The sequence below is a fragment of the Notechis scutatus genome, chromosome Z (assembly GCF_049901735.1).
Source record: "Notechis scutatus isolate UNSWTSFEM ecotype Mainland chromosome Z, rNotScu1.2, whole genome shotgun sequence".
NCBI lineage: Eukaryota > Metazoa > Chordata > Lepidosauria > Squamata > Elapidae > Notechis > Notechis scutatus.
Genome location: NC_142025.1, coordinates 118,830,071 through 118,842,570, shown reverse-complemented (window position 1 = coordinate 118,842,570; position 12,500 = coordinate 118,830,071).

Here is a 12,500-nt window from a genome sequence, read left to right as displayed (position 1 = left end):
GCTGCGCGACCTTTTTTTTTCTTCAAATGCTGGGTTTCTATTGGCTAAGAAAACGTTTCTATTGGCTGTGCTGGAAAGTCGCCCTTTTATTGGTTGGTGGGAATTTAAATGGCTATCCAATGAATGCTTACCAATTTGAACTCCACCAAAGATAGGAGTAACAGAAAAATGCAGCCGTTAGCTAAAATAACCTGATATATGAGCTAGAATATTTTTTTTTCAGAGCTGCGAAATTCTCAAGGAGAAAGAGAATTTGTGGTTGAGATTGTCTCAAAGGTGCTTTTTTTCTTTCTTTCTTCTTTTTAAAAATACGTATTAATACATCTTTCTTTTATATCATGTGTATGTATTAATATATTTATTAAATATATTAAATATATATATTAAATATATTAATATATTTATGTGTACACACACACACACACAGAGGGGGGGGGTTGATGTCAAGGACCTTGGAATACTCATCTCTAATGATCTAAGTGCTAGAGCCCACTGTAACTACATAGCCAAAAAGGCATTAAGAGTTGTTAACCTAATCCTGTGTAGCTTTTTCTCTGATAATATTGCACTACTAACTAGAGCATACAAAACATTTGCTAGACCTATTCTCAAGTTCAGCTCATCCGTCTGGAACTCGCATTGCACAGTCGAGAGAGTCCAGAGATATTTCACAAGAAGAGTCCTTCACTCCTCTACCCGCAACAGAATACCTTATGCCATCAGGACTTGAAATTTTAGGTTTAGACAACCTAGAACTAGGCCACCTTTGGTCCAACTTAAGCAGTACATAAAATTATCCATTCCAATGTCCTACCCGTGAGCTTCAACCTCAACAATACACGAGCACAGAATAGATACAAACTCAGGGTAAACCGCACCAAACTCGATTGCAGGAAGTATGACTTCATTGAGTGGTCAATGTCTGGAACGCTCTACCTGACTCTGGGGTTTCTTCCCCCAACCTCAAAAAACTTTAACCTTAGACTGTCTACTGTTGACATTACCCCTTTCCTAAGAGGTCTGTAAGGGGTGTGCATAAGCACACCAGCGTGCCTACCGTCCCTGCCCTAATGTTCTTTTTTATTTGTATCCGTTTCATGTATTCATAATCAGAATTAGAATAGAATAGAATAGAATAGAATAGAATAGAATAGAATAGAATAGAATAGAATAGAATAGAATAGAATTCTTTATTGGCCAAGTGTGATTAGACACACAGGGAATTTGTCTTTGGTGCAAATACTCTGTTTACATAAAAGAAAAGATACATTCATCAAGAATCATCAGGTACAACACTTAATGATAGTCAAAGGGTACAATAAGCAATCAAATCATGCTAGGAAATAGTCAATATAAATCGTAAGGATACAAGCGACAAAGTTACAGTCCTATAGTCACAAGTGTTGGGTTGGTGATAAGGAGTGATGAGCAGATTAATAGTAATATCAATGCAGACTTTGTAAATAGTTGGACAGTGTTGAGGGAACTATTTGTTTAGCAGAGTGATGGCATTTGGGGGAAGAAACCTCCCTTGTGTCCAGTTGTTCTGGTGTGCAGGGCTCTATAGCATCGTTTTGAGGGCAGGAGTTGAAACAGTTTATGTCCAGGATGTGAGGGGTCTGTAGATATTTTCACAGCCCTCTCTTTGACTTGACAGGTCCTTCATGAAAAGGCAGGTTGGTAGCCATTGTTTTTTCTGCAGTCCTATCATGTTTATATTGTATATATGTTTATGCTGTAATGTTTATACTATCATCTAATACATGCTTGACAAAATAAACATAAAAAATTCCATCTCAATCTGAACAGTGTGTTGTCTGTACACAATTAGTTTTAAGTAGAAGTACAATATTAACAAAAATCATAATAGTAAGCATAACAAACGTATCAGTAAGAATCACAAAACAGTAATAACAATTAAGTTTATCTATCGTACAAAATTTTCAATGCAAAGGTTATTTTATCTTTTAGATCTTATTAAATTCTAAACTCTGATTCTATCAGTTAACCATGAATAAAAAGGTGCTTTTTCAAAAAGCAACTGGAGTGGTGTTTGTTTTTCCCCCTGAGGAAGAGAAAAATAAAATTAAAAAAAATTAGTCCACCTGCCTTTTGAAAAAGCACCTTTGAGACACTAACCTGGATGACGGAAAATCTCCATAGACATGTCTGAGGTTATGTTCTCCTAGTTAAAAGTGTTGATTCAGTCACGTTTTTCTTTGTCCATTTTTTGGATTGAATTTCCTTCAGCTTGACTCTTATCTATTCATAGATAAATGAATGGTTAAATGGGTACAGGTTTTCCTCGACTCATGACATAATTAAGCCAAAATTTATATTGCTAAGTGGGACATTTGTGAAGTCAGTTTTGTTCCATTTTACGACCTTTCTTGACACAGTTGTTCAGTGAATTGTGGCAGCCATTAAGTTAGGAACACAGCTGTGAAACTAATCCCCATTAACTTTGCTTCTCAGAAGATCGCTGCAACCGTCATAAATATGAACCAGTTGCCAAGCATACAAATTTGGATCACGTGACGATGGTCATAAGTCACTTTTTTTTTCAATACTGTTGTAACTTTGGTCACTAAATGAACTGTTGTAAGACGAGGACTACCTGTGCCCTCAAGGTCATCTATCAGGACATAGGAAGTGTGCTTTCACTGAGGCTTTTCCCCGAGATCAAGCCTCATCCTTCCTGCTTTGGACATATGGCAGTTCCCACAAGCACAGGGATAGGTTGAGGCCAGAGTCCTCCTACAACCTCACTTCCTTCTAGCACTGATGATGTTCTCTAGCTGGGTCATGAAACATCTGCAAGGAAACCACCCAGCCCAGAGACCCCCATGGGCAGTCCTTTTCTTCCTCCCCCTCCTCTCCCCAAACTCCATTTCCTTCAAGCACTGATGATGTTACCTAGTTGGGTCAAGAAACGTCTGCATAAAATAACCAAGCTCAAAGAACACCAAGCATCCTACAGTCCTTTTCTTCTTCTCTTTCCCCCTCCTCCTCCTCTCCATAAGTCCCTCTCCCTTCTAGCATTGATGATGTTACCTATGTGAGGAGTGTATCTATTTTGTGACTCAAAACTCAAGATGAAAAAGGGAGGATTTCCCTTTGAAGTAAGGAAATGCAGTATCAAACACTGATTAGGATGCTGACTGATCTTGGAATGTCTTTGAAACGCTGGGAGATATCACACTTTTTGGAATGCTTTTGAAATGCTAGATACCGGTTATGTATGTTATCTGCTAAGGAAGCGCCGGTTGTATAAGGTAATAAAATGTAACTTGTATCCTGAAAGATAGATTGTAAATCAAGCCATTTGTATACTGGGGGTTTTTTTCAATTTTAGGGTATAAAGATAGAACCTTTAAGCTTTGCTTTTCGTTCTCTCCTCAACTGCCAGAAGGAGGGGACCCATCTGCAGATGTTTTATTCCAATAAAGCCTTTTTCCTTGGATCAACTTTGAATCCTGGTGGTTTTTCTTAGCCACAATCTCACAATTTGGGGGCTCGTCCGGGATCCTCGACGGCGTCGACTGGAAAACGGGGACCAGGTAAGAGAGTGGCCACAACCTCCCATTGAGAGGCACCTCTCCCCGAATTCTGTCAGACTCCCGAGGTGACTGGGAAATCCAGACGATCCTTGGAAAAAGAACTGAGAAGAAATGCCGGCTGAGAGTGTGTGAGATTGATCTGAGTTGGGGACGCCCACACATCCTTTGACTGACTGCGGAAAGTCCAGGAGTGATCAGATCAGGTAAACTTTGTTTCCTTTCATTTGTAGCCAAAAGAGAGAGGTCCTTAAACTCCCTGGGGAATCCAGCGTCTGCTGGAGGACTGGGCTTAGAAGTCTGAGAGAGAGGGGTCCTTAAACTCTCTGGGAGAATCCAGCGTCTGCTGGAGGACGGGACTGGTGAGTCAAGACTCTGGGAGTCTGAAAGAATAGAGATGGGAAAGGGACAAAGCGAGGCTCTGGGAGCCTGGAAGAAGTAGAAGATGGAGAAGGGACAAAGCGAGGCTCTGGGAGCCTGGAAGAAGCCTGTCTGGGACAGGGAAAATTTGACAATGGCAGAAAATCAATTCCGGTAGATTCGCCTCTGGGACAGCCACTCCTGAAGTGGTTCTCCCGAATTTAAAGGAATTCACCAGACATCTCGAAAAGAAAAACATGATTTATCTTTGTCGAGATCGATGGCCAAAATACTCTTTGATTGATCCTAAATTCCCATATCACTGGAGTCCTGAGGGGGAAGCCAGTATCTATTGGATGACCAAATTGCGGGACTATATTCTCCAACACAAAATGACTACTCAAATTGCATGTGAAATTTGAAAGTCCCATCCTCCAATTGAGGGTCAATACATGTCACAACAAAAGACAATGAGAGTGAGACGGATGATTGGCTGCAGAATCCGCCGCCCGCAAATCCTAATTTGAATAACGCGCCCGCCAATGTTCCTATGGCACCATCGCCATTGCCGATGGCACAACCCTCCTCTGCCGCCCCTTTACCCGCGGCTGAGAAAAGAAGTAGAAGAATTAAAGAGAAGTGTTCAGGATTTTCCATTCAGAGAAAAACCTGAAGTGGATGCATTTCCTCTTAGGGAAGTTCCTAATAGGGTCAATGCTGCAGGCAACCCGGTGACAGTCTTTGTGGCTGTCCCCATAAAACCAGCCGAGTTGCGAGAATTAAAAAAGACTCTTCCAAAACTTCATGAAAATGCTTATGAGGTGGCTGAACAATTAGATCTATGGATGGGTCCGAATGATTACACTTATCAGGAGATGATGTACATTTTGGGACATTTGTTCACTCCTGAGGAGAGGAATCTCATTCAGACCTCGGCATGGAGAGCCTGGAACACCAGACACAATGGGCAACAAGGGGTGGAGGCAGGAGATCGAAAATTCCCAATAGCCGATCCAAATTGGGATCCAAACACTGCGGCTGGCAGAGCAAGTATGAGGGATATGAGAGAACTGATCATGGAGGGGATAAAATTGGCAGTCCCACAAGGGAAAATTTAACTAAAGCCTTTGAAGTAAGTCAAGGCAAAGATGAATCCCCTGGAGATTATTGTACCAGGCTCCGAGAAAGTCTGGCCAAGTACTCAGGGGTAGATCCCAGCACGCCTGCTTTTGAATCCATGCTGAAAATGCAGTTCGTGACCGGGGCTTGGCCAGATATCCAAAAGAAAAATCAGAAAATGGATAATTGGGGAGCAGTGGGAATTGTTGATCTCCTGAAAGCAGCCCAACAAGTTTTTGTGAACAGAGACGCTGTAAAACCAGACAGAAGTCACAAATGATGGTTGCAGTTGCACAAGCTGCAGCAAAGAATGAGGTGAAGAAAAGTGGGAATTTTGGGAAGGATCCGACTGGAGAAAGGAGAGAGAATTTTGGGGGATACCATCAGGGAAGTTTTCGGGGTAGAGGAAGAGGTTCCAGAGGAAGAGGCATGGGAATGAGACAACCTGGAATGGATAGCAGTTGCTTCAGGTGTGGGAAGGGAGACACTTTGCGCGCGAGTGTCCTACCTACCAACTGGGAAGAAAGGGGTTATGCATTGTATGAGGGAGGGCTGTTCTGGCTCCTTTAAGAGGACCTGCGGGGAGCCATTGGTAAACATTTTAGTGGGTCTTAACCGTCAGGAGCGGCTGTTCCTGATAGATACTGGCGCAAGCCGGACTTCTGTGTGTGATCCAATAGAAGGTGCGCATAAATCCAAGAAAGCGATAAAGGTGGTTGGGGTGAGTGGAAAATCACAGGATGTGAGTGTGTTTGAACAAATCAGGCTGGAGATGAATGAAGTGGAGACAGAAGCTGAAATATTGTATATTCCTGATTCTGGATTGAATTTGTTAGGAAGAGATGTGTTTGCCTGTGTTTGGTATCCAATTATGGGATACCGGGAAGGGAGTAAGGATGTGGAAAATGACTGTGGAAGATGAGAGAGCAATTTCAGATGAGTTCTGGGCAGGAGGAGAGAGAAGGGGGAGAGAGGGGTTGCTGAAGGATGCCTTCTGGGCATGCCCCCTTGAGGAGAGAAGTAGGGACCTGTTTGCATTTGAATGGGATGATCCTGAGACTGGGAAAAAACAACAACTGAGGTGGACAGTGCTGCCCCAGGGCTATACTGAAAGTCCTTTGTTATTCGGACAGGCTTTGGAGGAAAAGTTAGTGTCTTTTGAGAGAGGGAAGGGAATCACATTGATTCAATATGTGGATGATTTGTTACTGACTGGAGAGAAAGAGGGGGAGGTTAGGGCGGCATCCGTGGCTTTGCTGAATTGGCTGAAGGAGCAAGGATTGACAGTTTCAAGGGAAAAGATCCAGTTTGTGGAAAAAAGGGTGAAATATTTAGGGCATTATATTCAGCAGGGGGTGAGGTCCTTGGATCCTGAAAGGGTGAAAGGGATCATGAGCCTGGCTCCCCCCAGAAATAAGACAGAAGTCAGGAAAGCGCTTGGATTGTTGGGGTATTGCAGAGCTTGGGTGGATCAATACACTGTGTTAGCTCAATTTTTGCACAGGAAGCTGGTAGGAGAAGGAGAGAGTATAGAATGGTTAAAAGGAGATGATGAGAGATGGAGGTTTTGAAGAAGGCATTGTCATCCGCACCGGTTTTGGCTTTGCCCAATTTGAAGCTCCCATTTCATCTGTATGTGTCAGCAGCACAGGGAACGGCACTAGGGGTGTTGGCACAGAAGAGGGGGCAATACCAGCCCATCGCTTTTCTGAGCAAAACTCTGGAGCCAGTGGTGAGAGGATGGCCAGTGTGTGTGCAAGCTGTGGCTGCTACAGCTATGTTGGTGGTAGAGAGCAGGAAGTTAACCTTTGGGGGGGCTTGTGTGCATTCACCCCACCAGGTTACTTCTGTGCTAAGTCAGTTGGCAACAACTTGGATGACAGAAGGGCGGATTCTCAAATATGAAACCATTTTGAGAACCAGCCCAGATGTGGTGATTGGGACAGATAGGAATTTGAATCCAGCAGAATTTTTAGAAGGAAGAAGGCAGGAGTGGGAAGCTGAGGACCATGATTGTTTATTGCAAGTAGATTTGATGACAAAGGTGAGGGAGGATCTGGAAGAGACTCCTCTGAAGGACGAGGGAAAGATGGTTTGTGGATGGATCAAGTAGAGTGGAGGAAGGAAAGAGGAAATCAGGATTCGCAGTTGTGACAGGAACAGGGAGGTCATAGAAAAGGGCTCCCTTCCTTCTTCATGGTCTGCGCAGAAATGCGAGTTGTTTGCTTTGAAGAGGGCTCTGGAGTTAGCTGAAGGGATTGATGTGACAATCTGGACTGATTCCAAATACGCCTGGGGTGTAGTCCACACCTTTGGTAAGATCTGGCAGGAAAGGGGATTCATCAAGGCTGATGGGAAACAAGTTGAGCAATTGCAACTTGTGGAACAGGCCTTGGAGGCTCTGCAACTGCCAGGCCGAGTGGCAATAGTACATGTGAATGCTCATCAGAAAGGAAAACACCCCAGAGGTAGTTGGGAACAGGTGGGCAGACAAGTGGGCAAAAGAAGCTGCAGGGAGATAGAGCTGGTGATGGTATCAATTCCCTTGCTAGAAGTGGAAGAGGATGAGGAATGGAAACCTGAAGGAAAAGAGAAAGATGATTTGGAAAGAGAAGAGTGTACATTAACTGAGGATGGGTGGAGAACCTCAGAGGGGGTGAAGGTAGTTCCGGTGAACACAATGAGAGGAATTTTGGAAAATATTAGAATGTGCAGAAAGGAATAGATTAACCCTTGCAATTAAAGAGAAGGAGAAAACTGAATAGCATAAGATATGAGAACTATTTTATCGATGGCTGGAGAAATATGAAAGCTAGAAATAGCTAATGGACTAGTGAAATATAAAAAATATGTTAATAGAATTAAACATGTTAAGAAGAGGAGTGTTATAGTAATAGAGATATTATGTATATCAACAAGAATAAGAACAGAGAATTAATGCTAAAGTAATGAACATGGATTTAAATATTTGTATTTGTACCCAGATGACACACCGTTAAATGGAAGACGAATTGTATGTACTTTAAATAAATAAAAAACATTTACTAAAAAAATAATAAAGACATGGTGGGGAGGGCACCTCAAGCATCCAGTCGATGGGCTGCAGGTCTTGAAAACCAAGTCAGCAAGATTCCAGGTGGTTCATCTAATGCAGGGGCCTCAGATCTTTCCTTAACTCTGCTAAACTCTGACTTCAACTCCCAGAATTCTCCAGCCAGCTAAGTCCCGCCCCTTTCCACATGGCTGTCAGATAGCTAAAAAGGGGCGGAGCTTTGAATGGTTGGTCACAGGTGCCATCTTGACATCTCCGACAACTTTCTCGATCTCAGCCAGCCACACTGTTAGTGGAAATCTTGCAGCACAGAGAAACATGAATGTCATCCATATTTATTGATTAGATTTATGCCAGACAATAAATTTTGCATAAGAGCACAAATGCCCCTCCCCAATAATAATCCTCCAAGGTAGGTAGATTCCCTTCCAAATTATTTCCAAATGCAATTTCCAGGCAGTGGGAAGACTTTGTGCCAATCACCAGGAGACTCAATCAATCAATCAATCAATCAGAATAGAGCTGGAAGGGACCTTGGAGGTCTTCCAGTCCAGCCCCCTGCTCAAGCAGGAGAGAGCCTAGACCATTTTAGACAAAATGGCTGTCCAATCTCTTCTTAAAAACTTCCAGTGATGAAGCACCCACAACTTCTGGTGGCAAACTGTTCCACTGGTTAATTGTCTTCACTGTTAGGAAATTTCTGCTTAATTCCAGGTTGAATCTCTCCTTGATCAGTTTGATCATCCATTGTTTCTTGCCTTCAGATGCTTTGGAAAATAGGTGAACATCCTCTTCTTTGGGGCAGCTCTTCAAATATTGGAAGATTGCTATCATGTCACCCCCTATTCCTTCTTTTCTCTGGGCTGGCCAAACCCAAATCCTCCAACGGTTCATATGTTTTAGTCTCCAGGCCTTTAATCATCTTAGTTGCTCTTCTCTGCACTTTTTCAAAAGTCTCAACATCTTTTTTGTAACTTGGTGACCAAAACTGGATGCAGTACTCCAGGTGTGGCCTTACTAAGGCATTATGAAGCAGTACTAATACTTCAGGTGATTTTGATTCAATGCCTCTGTTTATACAACATAGGATTGTATTAGCTATTTTGGCTGCCGCCGCACGCAGCTGGCTCATGTTTAAGGGATTATCAACTAGGATTCCAAGGCTCATCCTATATGTATTGTTTTTGAGCCGGTTTCATCCAATCTATATTTGTACCTTTGATTTTTTTTTTCCCCCTGCCTGAGTATAAAACTTTGCTTTTCTCCACATTGAAATTCATTTTGTTGGATAGAGCTCATTGTTCAAGTCTGTCGGGATCTTTTTGGATCCTGAGTTTGTCTTCTGGGGTTTTGGCTATTCCTGCCAGTTTAGTGCCATCTGCAAATTTGATGAGTTCCCCTTCTATTCCTTCATCAAAGTCATTTATGAAGATATTGAAGAGTACACTGGCCCCAAGACAGAAACTTGTGGTACCTCACTGCTTACTTCCCTCCATTTAGATGTAGTACCGTTAAGGACTACTCGTTGAGTACAATTTGACAGCCAGTTACAAATCCATCTGGTGGTGGTGCTGCTGTCTATCCCACATCTTAGTCCCACTTTAGTCATGAGGGTGAGTTCTAGATCCAGGGGTGGGATTCTACCAGTTCGCACCTATTCGCTAGAACCGGTTGTTAACAATCTAAGCAGTTTGGAGAACCAGTTGTTAGAAGAAATTACTGGCCTAATCCTGTAAGGAAGGCAGGAAGGAAACATTCTGTTGTTGCTTACAAAAACTGCCTCTCCGCTAACCCTTATTACATTATTGGCAGGACTAGACTTCCTGTCTCTGGAATTTCTCTGGAGTTTTTTTCCCCCTCCTTTGCTGCTACTTTGCTTGTGTGGAGGGACCATTCAAAGTTACAATGGCGCTGAAAAAAGTGACTTATGACCCTTTTTCACACTTACGACTGTTGCAGCATCCCCACAATCATGAGAGGCCAGGCGAGGAGATGCATGCCTCGATTTGAATGATATTGAGTTGGCCACACCCAGCCAATAACATGACCACCAAGCCATGTCCCCCCAGTCACATGACCACCAAGCCACACCCACCAACTAAACCATGCCCACAGAACTGGTTGTTTAAAAAATTGAATCCCACCCCTGTCTAGACCCACCTAGGCATGAGAGCTGGTTGGGTGACTTTGGGCCAATCATTCTCTTTCTCACCTCACCTCACAGGGTGGTTATTGTGTGGAAAATAGAACCAGGAATGGTTATTATGTACTTTTGCCTCTTTTAAGTATCTTATGGTAGGAAGTTAGCACCCACCCCTCTTCTAGAAAATTGAAGTATCCTGGGAAATATTAAAAAGGCAGAATATTTCCCCTAAGAAGAGTAGTAACTCAGAAGTTGAAACTCACCCTCAGAAGCAGAAGCTCACCCCCACCTTTGTTAATGGGTGGGCCATTAAGGCCTGGGCCAGAATACTTTACATAACAAAGATCTCCAGGTAAAGCTATAGCAATTGCTCAAAAGCCCTGTCAGTGCATCATCATCCAGCAAGGCTCAACCAAGCCTGGAACTCAGGACAGCTTATAGAGTTGCCCCTGCATGGCCCCATGGGAGTCTGACAACTAATCAGAATACAAGCTCCAATTCACATCCCAACAAAGGTTATAAAACCCAGGCACTCTCAGAAACTCAGCCATTTTTTGATCTCTTCCTTCACCTTGGAGCATGTGATCATCCTTTTCACTATGGAGCTCCAGGCCTTGTGGTCCTGTGCACCATTAAACCTTCCAAACAGCCTCCATGTTTCCAGTGTCTTTTTCCCCACTTGGAACTCAACCTAGAAGGATTTTTCTTCCAACAATAACAATTAGACCTCTGCAATTCACAAAAAGTGTGATAGAAGAATTGAGTTAGAAAATACATGGAAAATAATCCAGAGGAAGGACAAAAAGTTTCTATCTTTCTTTTCTGGGTTTGGAGACAGGATGAAAAACTATTTTTCCCTTATTTCCCCAAGCTGATGCAGTTACATCCTTCCAATGTCTGATTAATGGGCTTTGGAGTACAATTGTTCTCTCTGGAGCCATGGTGAGTGTTACTTCCGTTTTTTGCTCTGTGCCCTTGGCTATAAGAAACTATGATTTAGCTTGATTTATATTTATTTATTAAATTTATTTGCTGCTGTTGAAAGGTGTCAAAATGCCTTTCTTTCAAGGATTCGATTTTCCCGCTGGGAGAGCTCCGGCGCAAGGATACGGACAACTGCTTGAAAGCTGGATCTTTTTATTTTTCAGGAAGGCGGAGAACAGCGAGAAGTCTGCATTCCTGAGCTAGCTAGCTTCCCATGGTAAGTCCCTAGTTTTTTATACCCTTTTCTCCCTTTGTAAGTTGATTTTGTGTGTTTGTATTTGTGCCTAATGTTTCAAATCCTGTTTGAGTTTGTCTTTATTTCCCCCGGAGGGCAAACTCCGCAGGGTGGCCAGATTGTATTATTGGTTTTCTGTAATCTCTTTTAGCTTTAAGATAGTTTTTCATATTTGTTCTGTGGCAATCTCCTGTCTGTCCCTTTTGTAATTTATATTTTGTGTCTTTTGTCCGTTTGTTTTGCTTATTTGGTATGTCCTGTGTTTGTAAGGGTTTTCTAAATTATCTTTTGTTTCCTTTTCCTATTTGTCTAGTTTTCTTAATTACTTAGGCTTTTGTCTATACTCTATAGGGATTCTTTAATACTTTTCCTATGTAAGTTTGTTTTCTGGCTGACCTGATGTTCCCCTTGGGCTTTTCCTGTTTTTTGTGACACTACTGTCTTCGTGAAGTTCCCTTTCCACACTGCCTATCTCACTGCAAGGCAACTCTCGCCAGCTCAAAGTAATGGAAAATATTTTTATTGTAATATTTTGTCTACCTCCTTTGAAGTAGCAGTATCTTTTCATCTTTGTTACTAACTGCTATTATTGGTATATTAATTATTGTTGCTGTACAGCAGTAATAGCTTACCAAAAAATTCTGTTTCTGCACAAAATTGTTTCATTTGTAATATATATATATATATATATATATATATATATATATATATATATATATATATATATATATATATATATATATATATATATATATATATATATATATATATATATATAAATCCACTCCAGGACTGATAGAGATCTTCTTCACCTGTGTTACTTGAATAGAATCGAGCTGGGAAGGGGAACTTGGAGGTCTTCTAGTCCAGCCTACTACTCAAGCAGGAGAACCCATACCATTTCAGGCAAACAATTGTCCAATCTCTTCTTGAAAACCTCCAGTGTTGGAGTATTCACAACTTCTGGTGGCAAGCCGTTCCACTGGTTAATTGTCCTCCTTGTTAGGAAGTTTCTCCTGAATTCCAGGTTGGTTCTCTTCTTGATTAGTT